Source organism: Nannospalax galili, unplaced genomic scaffold (assembly GCF_000622305.1).
Source record: "Nannospalax galili isolate Female #2095 unplaced genomic scaffold, S.galili_v1.0 scaffold646, whole genome shotgun sequence".
Classification (NCBI taxonomy): domain Eukaryota; kingdom Metazoa; phylum Chordata; class Mammalia; order Rodentia; family Spalacidae; genus Nannospalax; species Nannospalax galili.
The window spans coordinates 48907-62852 of record NW_008355279.1 but is presented as its reverse complement, the minus strand read 5'-3'; the positions used below and the strand labels follow the sequence as shown (position 1 = coordinate 62852).

Genomic DNA, 13946 nt, shown 5'->3' with positions numbered 1-13946 from the left:
CTCCTCCTCCTCCTCCTCCTCCTTCTTCTTCTTCTTCTTCTTCTTCTTCTTCTTCTTCTTCTTCTTTTCTTCCTCTCTCTCTCTCTCTCTCTCTCTCTCTCTCTCTCTCCCTCTCTCCTTCCCTCCTTCCCTCCCTTTCTGTATGTGTATGTGTGTGGGGGGGCAGGCAGTCATGTGGAGGTCAGAGGACAACTCTGTGGAGCCACTTTTCTCCTTCTGCCTTTATGTAGTTTCTGAGGATAGATCAAACTCAGGTCACCAGGCTTGCTAGGCAAGTGCCTTAACCTGCTGGACCATTTTGCCTGTCCTTATCAAAAGTGAACTAAGAAGTAATTATTTTTATTTCTTTATTATCATAGAAAATCTGAACAAATATTTATCAATAGTAACAACTGGTCCTTTAATACTCATATTTTATACTATGTTAAGTACTTTGCAAATACTTTTTTTGGGAAACCTTGTAAAATACCCATGTGAAAACAAAAAAGAGATATGAAGGAATTGAATTAATAATTAATTCAGCCACATGATAAGTTTTTGATTAACCCTTTGGTCTATGATACACTGCCTATTTGTAAGACCCTGTTTTCAGTCCTGTAAAATTTACAAAAATTTCAGCCTCTTACTTAGCTCAGTACTACAAATACTCCCCAGATGAAATCTCTCTTGGTGGCTTCAAAGGTGCTTTAAAGTGCTCTTTAAGGGGATGGACAAATGATTAAGTGATTAAGAGCACTGGTTGTTGTTTCAGAGGACCTGGGTTTGGTTCCCAGCACCCACAGGAGGCTACAACCGCCTGTAACTCTGGCGTTCTCTTCTGACCTTTGCTGGCATTACACTTGCATGACACTGGTGCACTTAAACACATGCAAGCAATACACTTATACACATAAAACAGAAATAATAAGTAAAAATACTTTAAAATGTTTAGGAATAATATCTACATAAATAATTGTTTAAAAAGGAAATGGAAAAGATGTGTCATTTGAATGGGAGATCAAGATAGGAAGAACAGAAGTGCATTCTTATCCAGAGCCTTCCTACAGAATTCTTTGCCTTCTTGGATTGATGTTTCTTTCTCTGGAACATCAACAAAAGATGACTTGAAGGATCTTAACTCTTCCAATTCTAAGATTCTTTAATTTTAGGTAAGGCAGTACATTTCTATCACTGATTTATGAGCCAAGGAAAGACTGTTTTGTTGGAGTTGTTGTCCAAAGTGGCCACATTCTTATGACAGAACAAAATCCTTTTGAAGCCACATCACAAATGGTGTTTGAATCGGAGGTATACCCATTCATTTTCTCCATGGGCTAGGTAGCAGTTACTGTACATTTCTTGGTTTCTGATTTTTTTTATAAGGATTTGAGTTAGATGTTCATTTCCTTACACACCAGGAGCCTTGTTTATATATAAGGTCAAGCTCCCAAACTGTGAGGTATTTGAACTCTCTAGGAAGTATCCCGGGTATATGATTTAACTTCTGGTAGTGCTAGGCATAAATGGGAGCAGTGGAAAATGTGGAACAAGAAGGGATTTGACCAAACATTGGTATAAGGAGCTCAGTTCATTTCTGGACTGACAGCTTTTGCCAGACAGCTTATATCTTGATTACTCTTCTGCCACTGCTTATGTATGGTAAGACCGAATCTTGGCTTTGTCTTTCCCCTTGATCCAGTGTGTAGAAGAGCAAACGTTCTGTGTAAAATGGCCACATTCTTTTGTTGGTAAACTTGTTGGTCTCCAGTTTCAGCTGAGTTCTCAGGCTTCTTGTCAATGCTTTTACTTGTTCAAAGCTGTTGAATCTTCCAGTTCCCATACAAATGTGTACACTTTCACCATGCTTCCTCTGACCCCTTTTGGCATCCTCTTCTGTCTCAGAAGATGACCTTGCCGTTCCCTCACTGGGGACATATAGGTCCCAGGTGAGCCCTCCATCATCTACTGTGGTACCTACCTGCTTCTCTCTGCCCATATCCTCATTGGTCCCTCTGATCTCTCTTCCTGTCTCAGAACATGGCTGAACCTTTCTCTAGTCCAAGTCCTTTAGGCCATTGGTCTAAATTCCTGACTCCAGGGCTATGCTGAACTTGGATATCTCATTCAGGCAGAGCCATCTTGCTGGCCTTTGATAACATTAAAAAAATACATTTTTATTGATTCTTTGAGAACTTCATACAATGTATTTTGATTTTATTCAGAACCCCTCTCCCATATCCACCCATACCCTCTTAACTGCTCCAACTTTATTTTCTTTGTTACTATTTTTCTTTTTAAAAATGTATTAAGTCTGATTTGTGCTCCCCAAATGCATCCCTTGTACTCTGGTCAACCGAGTAGGTGTCACACCTTTAAAGAAAACTGACTCTCCCTCTCCTAGCAGCTATCAGTTACCAATAGATCCTCAGCTAGGGCTGTAGCTTCTTGCCTGTTCCCCGCCCCCCCACCCAATCCATGCTGGGTTCCTGTCTGGCTTGGACTTGCACAGGTCTTGTGCATGTTGTCACAAGAGCTGTACATTTATATGTGCAACTACCCTGTGTTGTCCAGACAGCAGTTTCTTTGTGTTCATCTAGCACCTGTGGGTCTTACAGTCTTTCTTCCCCCTCTCCCTTAATGATCCCTGAGCCTTGGGAGGATACAGGTGTTCTGTTTAAGGCTGAGCACTCCACAGTCTCTTATTCTCTATGTGGAGACCAGTTGTGAGTCTCTGTGTGAATCACTATCTGCTGCAAGAAGAAGCTTCTCTGGTGAGAACTGAGAGATGTACTAATCTATAGGTGTAACAGTAAGTTACTAGGAGTCAGTTTAATACTATGTCTTTTTATGAGAATAATATTCTCTGTCTTATGGCCTGTGACTTGTCTAGTCACAGGTTCTTGGCCCTGAAAACAGTGCCAGGCCTGGGCTCTATCTAATGAAGCAGGCCTTAAATCCAAGCAGAAAGCAGCTGGTTAGTCCCATAACATTTGTGCCACTCTTCCAGTAGTGGGCATGTCTTGCCAGGTCATTGGCTATGGTAGACTGCAAAGTACCATAGCTGGATAAGGTTGATGATTACTTTTCTCCTCCAGTAGCATGAACAGCACCTTCTAGTATTATGAAAGCTAGTCAGTGGAGATGAAGCTTACAGGTCAGTACCAGCTTGATTTTTCATTAGTCCTACTTCTCACCTTTTTTTTTTTTTTCTGGAAAATTAATACAAATGTCAGGATTTTATTGGCTACCATATATAAGTGTAATAATTATAAAAATGAGAATGTATACTTTAGACAACTAGAGTTGATTTCAAACTTTTGTCTGAAGCCCATAATAAATTAGAGAAAATACTGCTAAAATGCTCATGAAATTGTTATTCAAAGAAAGATCTTATAGTTTTTACTTGATATTTATTTGTTTGTTTATTTTTTGGTAATTCTAGAAAAACTAAAAACTCTATTAATATTTCAGATTTCTGGGGTATGTACTGCCCCCAATCCCAACTTAATTATTTTTGACAGAAATTTACAGACTCTTCTGAGGTGCACTAGTCTTCAGAACATCAAATATGGCTTAGCAAATTGATCTTTCATTAAATAATGAATATTTTGCTTCTCCAGGTTTTTGACAGTTTTACTATTTAAATGGCATCTTTTCTTGCTGTGGCACCAAGAGATTCTGATTCATCTGCTTATGTGTATAATATTTGTATAAATATTATACATACATGCACATGATGCCATTTACATATAGGTTTGCAAATGTCATGATGAAATTATTGTTTAGAGTTTAAATATATTCATCAAGATGATACTATACATAAAAAAGCTAATAGAGCACTGAAATGTCTATCAAGTATTTCCAGAATTCATTTAGACCAACAGGCTTCATATTGAAAGCTGCTTAATATTAAATTTTATTGAGTGATTATTATTTGGAAAAGTATTGATTTCCACAAAGTCAATGAAGCAAATATGGTTCATAACCTTATATTATACAAAAGAAAAATATAGGCAGAGAGAGGGCAAAATATTTGCTAACATCACATTAGATGTTGGTGGAGTTAGCATTTAAGGGAGCTATGTGATTTCAGAGACTATGCTTTTAATGTCTAGGTGACCTGGCTCTTTACCTCACTTGATCATTGCAACAGCCTTATAAAACAGGTGTCCTTTGGCTGAAACATAGGCAGGTAGCAATTATACAGGTAGCAATTTCATATAGTTGCATCTAATATGCCCCCTTTAATAAGTGGAAATAGAGGTTTAAGTCATTAAGTAAGTCTCCTAAAGTCAAGATATATAGAATGGAGGTAGGATCAAATCCAGGGCCATGGGATCCACCATCTTATCCTTCCCTCTATGCTATATGATAGCAGTCGATCTCTTTTAGTCACACTAGCAATCTTTCCTCATTTCTTATAAGCAGGTCTCTACATATGCAGTGTGTTGGTGTTCCAGATTTAAATTGTTCTTAAATATCTGCTTTCCTACTACTGTTAACAATCAATAGTTAACTTCAAATCTGAGTCATTTATATTCACTGCGGTCATTTTCCTTTTCCACCATTTCTTGAACTTTGTTGGAGCACACTGAAAAATTTTGGCTACCTAATTGTTTCCCAAATCATTCAATACATTTTTTTTTTCCTTCAGAGTAAGTACCATACTTACTCTGGGTGGACTTTAAATGATTGTTTATTGAAATACTTATTGGTAAATTCTGCAGTGAGCAGAAGTCTTACTTAAACCTCTTATGAAAAAGACAATGCTTTCTCATCAGTATACCTTAAACAATTTTTGGTGTTTTTCTCTGAGTTATTTGTTTCCTAAACTGTTGAGCATTTGTCAATACTCTTCCTATTCCACATTAGTCTTAGAACCCAACGCCTCAGTGGTTACTAAACTATGAATGAAGTACAGATTCTTATTCTAATTATTTTAATGAAGCAAAAGAAGTTGCTTTTTTTTTTTTTTTTTAACCTCTTTGGCTCTCCCACTCCCAACCTGCCAGGATTCCTGAGGCCAGCATCCTTCCCTGGTAAAGTTTGACCCTGCCCACTGTGCCTTGATTTCCACAACCTGATTCAACCTCCCAGCTCCCACATCCCGTTTCTCCTTCAAGCACGGACACTGGCCCACTTCTTCTCTTGGCACCCCAGACTTTGGACTGCCCTCTTGGCCCAGATTGCCCACTGCTTCCTGGTCCTTTGCACCCAGACCAGCCCAATTCTTCAGTCTGGCCCCTCGAGCCCTCAAGGCCTACCCCCTTCCCTGGCTTGCCTTTGTACACTGGGTACCAGCCTTCTTCCCTGGCTGTCCCACCCCCAACCTGCCTGGGATTCCTGAGGCCAGCATCCTTCCCTGAAAGCCTCCCAAATTGTACCATGCCTGCTGTCTAGAGGGACCCAGACCTTAGGAGGAAGTCTGAGAGTACCTGATCCTTATCCGACTTGGGCCTCTGTGGGAACTCCTGAGCAGCAGGACTAAAACCATCTGGCCCCTCCAATAAAAATCAAAATAGAGAATCTGAAGTCTAGATCAAACAGCTTTTTACACCCAGTAAGTAAACAACGAAGGCACATAAACTATACAAACAGAAACAGACCTAAAGGAAGGCTTGAGTCTCATACAAGAATTAGAAACTACAAAAGAATTCCACAGGCCAAAGTCACAGTGAAAAAATAATAATGTGAAAAACCTAAATAATATGTCCCCACCAAGTACCAACAGTCCTGTAGAAGAAGTATATAGTGAGAACCCCCTAGAGATAACACAGGACATGGAATCCAAAAGAACATTTATAAATACAATAAAAGAATTCAATGAATTTAAAGAACACACAAACAAATCAAATAACTGAAAGAAGATAAGGATAAATTTCTGAGTGAAATCAGAAAAGAGTTAGAAATACTGAAGAATACTCAGGCTGAAATGAAGAAGGAAGTGAAACACTCAGTAAGCCAATTAGAAATGACAGGAGGAAGCCTCACCAATAGGATGAATGAAATGGAAAACAGAATATCAAGACTGGTAGATAAAGTTGAGGAATTAGACCACTCAAGCAAAGATCATGAAAAGTTTAAGAAAACACAGGAATGGAATATTCAGGAATTGTATGACACCGTAAAAAGACCAAATTTATACATCATAGGCATAGAGAAAGAAGAATAATCTCAGGATAACAGTATGGACCAGATCTTTATCAGGACTATAGAAGAAAATTTCCCCAAATTAAAGAAAGACATGCCCATACAAATACAAGAAGCACAAGAAACTCTCCACGGCACATCATAGTAAAAACACTAAACATTCAGAACAAAGAGATGATACTAAAAACTGCAAAAGAAAAGCAACAAGTCACATATAAAGGGAAATCCATCAGAATTACAGCTGATGGATTTCAGTGCAAACAATGAAAGCCAGAAGAACCTGGACCAAAGTATTCCCAGTTCTAAACAACCACAGATGCCAACGCAGAATACTTTACCCAGCCAAAATGTCTCTTATAGTTGAAGGGAAAAGAAAAATCTTTCAAGACATAAATAGGCTGAAAGAATTCGTGTCCACAAAACCAGCCCTTCAGAAAATACTTGAAGCAATGCAGAGAACTGAAGAAAGAAACGAGTATACACAAAGGGTAACAGAAAGAAAGTCAATGAAGTTATAACTGTGGAAATGCACAATTAGACCAAGAACACAAACAGAAATCAAAATGACAGGAATCAATACACATCGTTCATTAATAACTTTAAATATCAATGGACTAAACTCCTCAGTCAAAAGACACAGGCTAGTTGAATGGATTATAAAACAAAATCCATCTTTTTGTTGTCTGCAAGAAACCCATCTCACCTTCAAGGACAGGCACTACCTTAAAGTGAAAGGATAGAAAAAAATATTCCAAGCAGATGGTACTAGGAAAAAAGCAGGAACTGCAATTCTAATGTCTGACAAAATACACTTCAAACTAAAACTAATCAGAAGAGATAAAGAGGGCCACTTCATTCTGATCAAAGAAACAACTGACCAAGAAGATATTACAGTCATGAACTAAACTCTGGTGTACCCAACTTCATAAAAACAATACTACAGGACTTTAAGACCCAGATTAATCCCAACTCATTAATAGAAGGGGACTACAATACCCCATTGTCTCCATTAAACAGGTCAACAGGACAAAGAATAAAAGAGAGACATCTGAATTAAACAATACCACACATCAAATGGACCTAACAGACATCTACCGAATATTCTACCCAAAGCATCAAAGAACATCCTTTCTATTCAGCACCCCATGGAACTTTCTCCAAAATCAACCACATACTGGGGCACAAAACAAACCTCAACAAATACAAAAGAAAATGAAATAATTCCATGTATTCTATCAGACCACAATGCAATAAAGCTTAAAATTAATACTCAAAGAAACCCTTATAACTACACGAACTCATGGAGATTAAACAACACACTCCTGAATAGTGAGTGGGTCAAAGGAGAAATTAAGAAGGAAATAAAAGAATTCTTGGAATTCAACAAGAAGGACAGCACAAAACTACAAAACCTCTGGGACACTTTAAAAGCAGTCCTTAGAGGGAAGTTTATAGCTCTAAGTGTCTACATTAAAAAAATCAGAAAGAACACAAATAAATGATAACATTGCAACTCAAGACACTTGAAAAGCAACAACAAATGAAACCCAAATTCAGCAGAGGAGAAGAAATAACAAAAATCAGAACAGATATGAATGAAATAGAAACAAAGAAAGCATACAAAGAAGCAATGAATCCAAGAGCTGGTTCTTTGAAAAGCAAAAGACAGACCCTTAGCCCAGTTAACCAAAAGAAAGAGCAGCTCCAAATCAACAAAATCAGAGATGAAAGGGGAAACATCACAACAGACACCAAAGTGTCCCTCCACTGATGAGTGGATAATGAAAATGTGGTATATTTACACAATGGTGTTCTACTCAGTGGTAAAGAAAGATGAAATAATGAAATCTGCAGGTAAATGGATGGATCTAGAAACTGTTATACTAAGTGAAGTAACACAGACTCAGAAAAACGAACAATGTATGTTCTCCATCATATGTGGATCTTAGCACCAAATCCTTATAAGTGAGTATGTATTCAGACATAACTACAGGAACCAGGATAATGAAAAGGAACCAGGGAGGTAAAGGATAAGAAAGAATCTGAAAGAGAAAAGCAGTAGGAAACAGGTGTTACTAAGTGAAAAATGGATAAAAATGGGGTTATTTAAATGGTAGGGCAGAAGAGGTTTATGCAAGGAACCTTGGGGATAAAGGGAAAGAAGGAATTCAAGAGAGATGGGACCCTAAGAGATGGGTATTATAAAGGGAGAAATGGGGAAAATGGGGGCACTCTAAATGGTGAAATCATGGTGGAAGGGTGAGAGAGAGAGAGAGAGAGAGAGAAAGGAGAAATAAATAATACCTAGTTAGTCTTAAAAAACCAGAGGGGACCATATTAGTCCAACAACCTACTGACAAATTATGCATACATTATCTCTATATGAGTCCATGTGTGTAGCTAAAGGCTACATAACAAGAAACAGTGCCAGACAGGAGAAATCTTCCTTTGAGTTGTTGGCCAGGGTTGCCCAAGAGATTTCCAAAATTACTCAGGCTATTGCCACAGCCCTTGATGGCCTCCCAGAACTTGAAGGTAAGACCCTGCTGCCGAAGACAGAACATACTTTGGACACAGGATTTGGAGCAATAAAGCAGCAACTGACCTGTAACCATTTCTCCTGAAGGCGAGCTCTCATCGCTTTGGAGAGTGCTATGAAGGTGCCAAAGGAAAACATCAACAGATGATCCAGCACCAACCTCAATACCAAATAACCACATCAATGGCCAATAAATCAATAGCTACCTAATTTGACTAAAAGCCCACTCAAAGGGAGGAAACTCAAGTGTGGTACTGTAAACATAACCTAATAGACATGGCCAGAGTGGTCATTGATCTTAGAGAAAACCCCAAGGCTGTCACATCGATAGACTAATGTGTTTTTTTACTATGTGAAAAATATGTTCCTTATATTTACAGACAAATATCCCAGTCACCACTCATCAAAGAAGCTCATTTTGCACTGGCAAAGACTAATACCAAGTATCATAACTGGTCACACATGGACATTGTCTATGAATTACCCAGGCCTAGGGAACACATCCAATGCAACCTGTACACCTAAGTCTCATGGAACATAGAACAGGGATAAAGAAGAGGACACTAAGGAATCAGTTCTCAGTAATGAAGCTCATGCAGCAGAGGGCCAGGAACACAAAAGGTCACAAATGGCCAAAGTGTAGAGATCACGAGTCTGCTGAATAATGGTCCTTGGACAGGACCCTTCATTAAACTTCACCCACCCAGGACTCAGGGACAACTGGGAAGAAGAGGGTGGAAAGATTGTAAGAGCCAGGGAGGAGGTGCATGACGATATGGAAATAGAGTACTACAAGCTCCTGGGAACTTGCTCATATGATTCTATGGCAATGGTGTCAGCATACGTAAGTCCCATGCAAACTTGGGGGCAATCAACAGCTACTTAATATGACTAAAAGCCCACTCAAAGGGAGGAAACTCAAGTGTTGTACTTTAAACATAACCTAATACACATGGTTATTGTCCCAGACAATAACCCAGCATAGAACTGGGAAAATGAACAGCAGATCCCAATCTTATCTGAAGGAATGTTGGCAATTGATTGCTAGTAGATGAAGAAGAGCTGATCGTCCTAAAACAAGGGAATATAGATAGGCTGACTAGACTCAGTTGACGGACTTGCACTGGGGAACAGCTGGGGACCCTGACAACACAGTGGGCCTTAACAGGGATGACAGAGTATATGGGCTCCAGTGGGGAGGGGATATGGGAAGGTCCCAGTGGGGTTGGTAGTAAAAAGATGATCAAGATTGTTTGAGATGTTCTGAATGAAATAAAAAATTCAATAAAATTAAAAAAAGAAGTTTTTTTTTTTTTTTAAATTTATGGCTAGCAAACATTTTCTGTGGAATTCAAGGACTGAGGAGTAGCATTTTACTGGACCACCAAAGAAAAATTCCTTTCTGTGTTAATTGGTTTCTCTGTGGCCATTCTGGCTCTACTGACCTGAGACTTTGAACACTATGGCTCTCATTAAAAAAAAAATTCAAGAGGGAACAAATCTGTTTTTATTGTTCTCAGAAGAAAACATTAAAAAACAGATCCTGAAAAGGACATGGGTCCTTTAGTCTTTTTCAAAGAATTTGGACACATCATTTTAAATCTAAGTTATCTGTGGTGCTGTGGGTTCAAGTTTATAGAGAACTCTCTGCAATGTAAGCCCAATAAGTAACACGTCTCTTTCATTTCACTAATTCTGAGATAAGCTCAAAATTACAACAATTGAACTTGGCAAAGCATTTTGTATTTTTAGGTTCTGTGAACATTTTGGACTTTCTAAGATGACCAGTTGCCCCAGTTTTCTCATGTATGTCTGGGTTTTAGTACTGAAAGTTCTGACTCTTGAACTTCTTGGTCTCAGGCAGACAAGGACAGCTACCATCAGAGGCTTGGGCAGATTTGCCTTGTGTTTTGAGTCATCTGTCCTTAACTAAAATAATGACAATAACTGTGTGTGGCCAGGCACCTGGCCAGGTTTATCTATGTATTTTATGTTTCTATTTTCTTATAACCTGAAGCTGAGCAGCAAAAGCAAAATATTCTCAGATCAAAATGGATCTGTTTGAATCTATCTTTTGGGCATCAAATGTCTAGATAGATTGTATGTTCATAATCAAGGTCCTCATCCTCTCAGCATTTAGAAATAGGATTTGTGATTAATACTTTAAGCATCTGGAAATGTAGAATCATGTTAGTATGTATACCCAACTCTTGGCTTTTGTGGGAAGATTATTCTTGTTTATTTAAATATATTGAAAGGTACTTTTTTTTTTTTTTTTGAGACAAAGTCTCACTATGTTGCCCAGGCTGGTCTTGAAGTCATGATACTCCTGCTTCAGACTCCGCCGAGTTAGGATTGGGCATGTTGACACCAAGCTCAGCCTAAGAGAGGTATATCTTTTATTCCCCTTGTGGGGGAGGAATAGAAAACTATCACTTTGTCACTTTGTAAGACTTCCCACACCAAGCCACAGTGAAAACTGGCAATCAGTGGCTGTGCACTTTAAGGTAGATGAATGGTTTACTCTGGGCTCTAGGCCAAATAAAGGCCCTGGGGAAAATCATTCTCACACCCACGCTGGATGCATACACCCTTCAAACTCTCCTTCCTGTCCTACAGCCCCCAAATGAAATCCTTATACTCCCGGAAGCAGCAGGACCTTTCATTGCTGTCTCTGGGCTACAAGAATCAAAGAGCAAAATGGATGTTTTCCTCTGAGAACTGGCACTGCACAGAAGGAAGGAAATGCCTATTCCAATTCAAGTATGTTTTAATCTCTGGAGAAGTGGGTATTAGGGAGGGGCAGAACTGGCTAAGGAATCAGTGGGAAACTCATAAATTTTGTCTCTTATCCTGACAACTAAGGATTCTTCCTTTAGAGTGCTGCCCACCCTTTTTATTTTTCTCTTAAAAGGATTTGGATAATGAACAATCATTTTCTAAATTCTAAGTTCAAAAATCTCTCTATGCAGGAAGAAAAGGGAGTTTTCGGGCAAATCTCTAAAGGCTCGCTGAATCATTTAAAATGCTCTGAAATTTCAAGATTCACACACTCCTCATGAATTCCCCATCTGAACCTTATTTAAAGAATCAAACAAATCAGCAAGTCATTACCTTTTCTCTTTGATATGTTTTAATATCTCAAAGGGTATAATAATATATATTTGATGTCTTTTAAAGAATTATCTAGGATTCAAAGATACAAATAAGCAGTAAATGCCATTGTGATCCACTTTTAAAAACTAAGGCCAAGTTTGGCCTGAATTTACTCATGAGACTGAAGTCAGAAAAGCGGAGATTGGAGGAGTGGAGGAGAGTTCCACTAGTCAACTGACATAAATTTATCACAATGTCAGTGTCCTGAAAAGCAAACAAAAAAGGTAGATGTTGCTTCTCTAGGATGAAAGACTTAAGAGGCCAAAGGACAAACAGAATGTGCAGCCTGGCTGCTCCACTTTTGGTTCTGAAAGTGTAGTTGGTAAGGAAATGTTTTGGTTCTTAGGAGCTATATGCCAAAGCATCTAAATACAGAGTCACTTGATGGATTTCACTTATATTTTTAGGTTCGAGAAAGTGAAGTCAGGACTTTAGACATGCTATGCAAGAGCTCTACTGTTGAACCACATTCAGTGAGAAAGAGAGAGAGAGAGAGAGAGAGAGAGAGAGAGAGAGAGAGAGAGAAAGAAACACCTTCTGGCTGATTTGGTGTTCACACTGGAAAAACCAATCCCCTGTTGCTTGTTCAAGTCCAGGCAAGTTCATGAGTTCACCAACTGCCTTCAGAGTCTAAATTGGCTATTCTGACATGTTCTGGAGACCTATATTTTAGATTACCTTCATTTCAAGTTTCAGTTCTCAGGAAGAGGCCTTACACGCTGAAGAGGTGAGTTGGAGCAGAAATTCTTACAGATGTACCTTACAGAAACCTTCAAATTCATTTTTCACATTAATTTTCCCGTCAGTTTCCGCACTCACTTCATTATGCTTTAGATTCAATTTGCAAATACAATGTCGCTGGCATTTTTGAATAACTTTGCTCTCCTTGCCTCCCATTTCCGTTTCCACAGTCTCAATGACGTTATGATAGGTTCCACAGTCATTTCATTTCAAAATGACATGAACCATGATAATAAGGAGGCTCTTCATAAAAAATGGCCTCACTGTCTATTAACACTAAAGGCTTGAGTCAGAAATTTGAAAGAAAAATTTCATGATTATATGAGTTCGTGGAAAGTCATAGTGTTTTAGTAGGTTAAATAGCTCTGGATACTGGGCCTGTTTACCTGTGGAAGTTTCTGATTTAAAATCAAGTATTGGGGCTTCTTCCTTTAAAACCATCAAAAGAAATTTTGTAGAAATTTACCTTTTGAAACATGAATCTTGCCACAAATTTGACCATTCTGTTCTTTGGTTTGATCATCAGTTTGAACAGCTAGTGATCTGCACACAGGTCCATAAAAAATCATTTTTAGCAATTCATTGGCAAGATGAATAACCTCAAATTTCACCCCAGTTATTTGGTATTCTTGAGAGAGTCACCTCTTGGTTAGCACTCACCATTTTGCCTCACCACTACTTGCAGTATGAATATTTTTCTCATTCTAGAATTCAAGTCATTATAGTTGGAATCTGAATAAGTCTGTGCTAGATGGTGTTATGCAATATATGGCAGAGGTGGAAGAATGGAATGTGCCCTGCTGATTTACAAGGAGAATTCAACCTAGCAGAGACTCGAGGACACACATGCCAATCATGCCTATGAGTATGGACCGCTCCATCTGAGAGTTCTAAGCAAAGAGTTCTCTTGGCTTCCTCATCCACTGCTTGAGCAGGATTAGAGGTGCCTTTCTTATGCTTCAATGCTCCCTTATCTCCCCCTGCATTGAGAAGATGGTACCTAGCCACTCTGTTTTCTATTTGGATTGCCAGCCTGCAGTTTGTGCTTCTTAAGTGAAGTCAGAAACACTTATGTTCTTATTTTTATCACCTATTAAAGTTTGTGATATATCTAAGACTTTGAAAATTATTATTGCATCAAGCAAATGGATGAATGGATGGATGCATGCATGAATGGACGGATGCATGCACGAATGGATGGATGGATGGATGCATGGATGGATGGATGATGCATGCGTGCATGGATGGCTAGCTGGATGGATGCATGGATGGATGGGTGGATGTATGGGTGGATGGATGGATGTATGGATGTATGGATGCATGAATGGATGGGTGGATGCATGGATGGATGGATGCATGGATGCATGGATGGATGCATGGA

The 13946-nt window shown here is 38.8% G+C and overlaps 1 long non-coding RNA gene across 2 annotated transcripts in view; it reads left to right on the top strand.

Annotated features, from left to right (window-relative positions):
- LOC108491735 overlaps positions 1 to 13680 on the top strand; it is a 27375-nt gene extending 13695 nt beyond the window's left edge. The window contains exons 3-4 of one of the 2 annotated variants that reach the window (XR_001872893.2): positions 11288 to 11431; positions 13274 to 13680. This is a non-coding gene — a long non-coding RNA (uncharacterized LOC108491735). Of the gene's footprint in view, positions 1 to 11287; positions 11432 to 12231; positions 12542 to 13273 lie in introns of those variants that run through there. The other variant, XR_003846972.1, reaches the window with a different exon arrangement.
- The last annotated feature ends 266 nt before the right edge of the window (positions 13681 to 13946 follow it).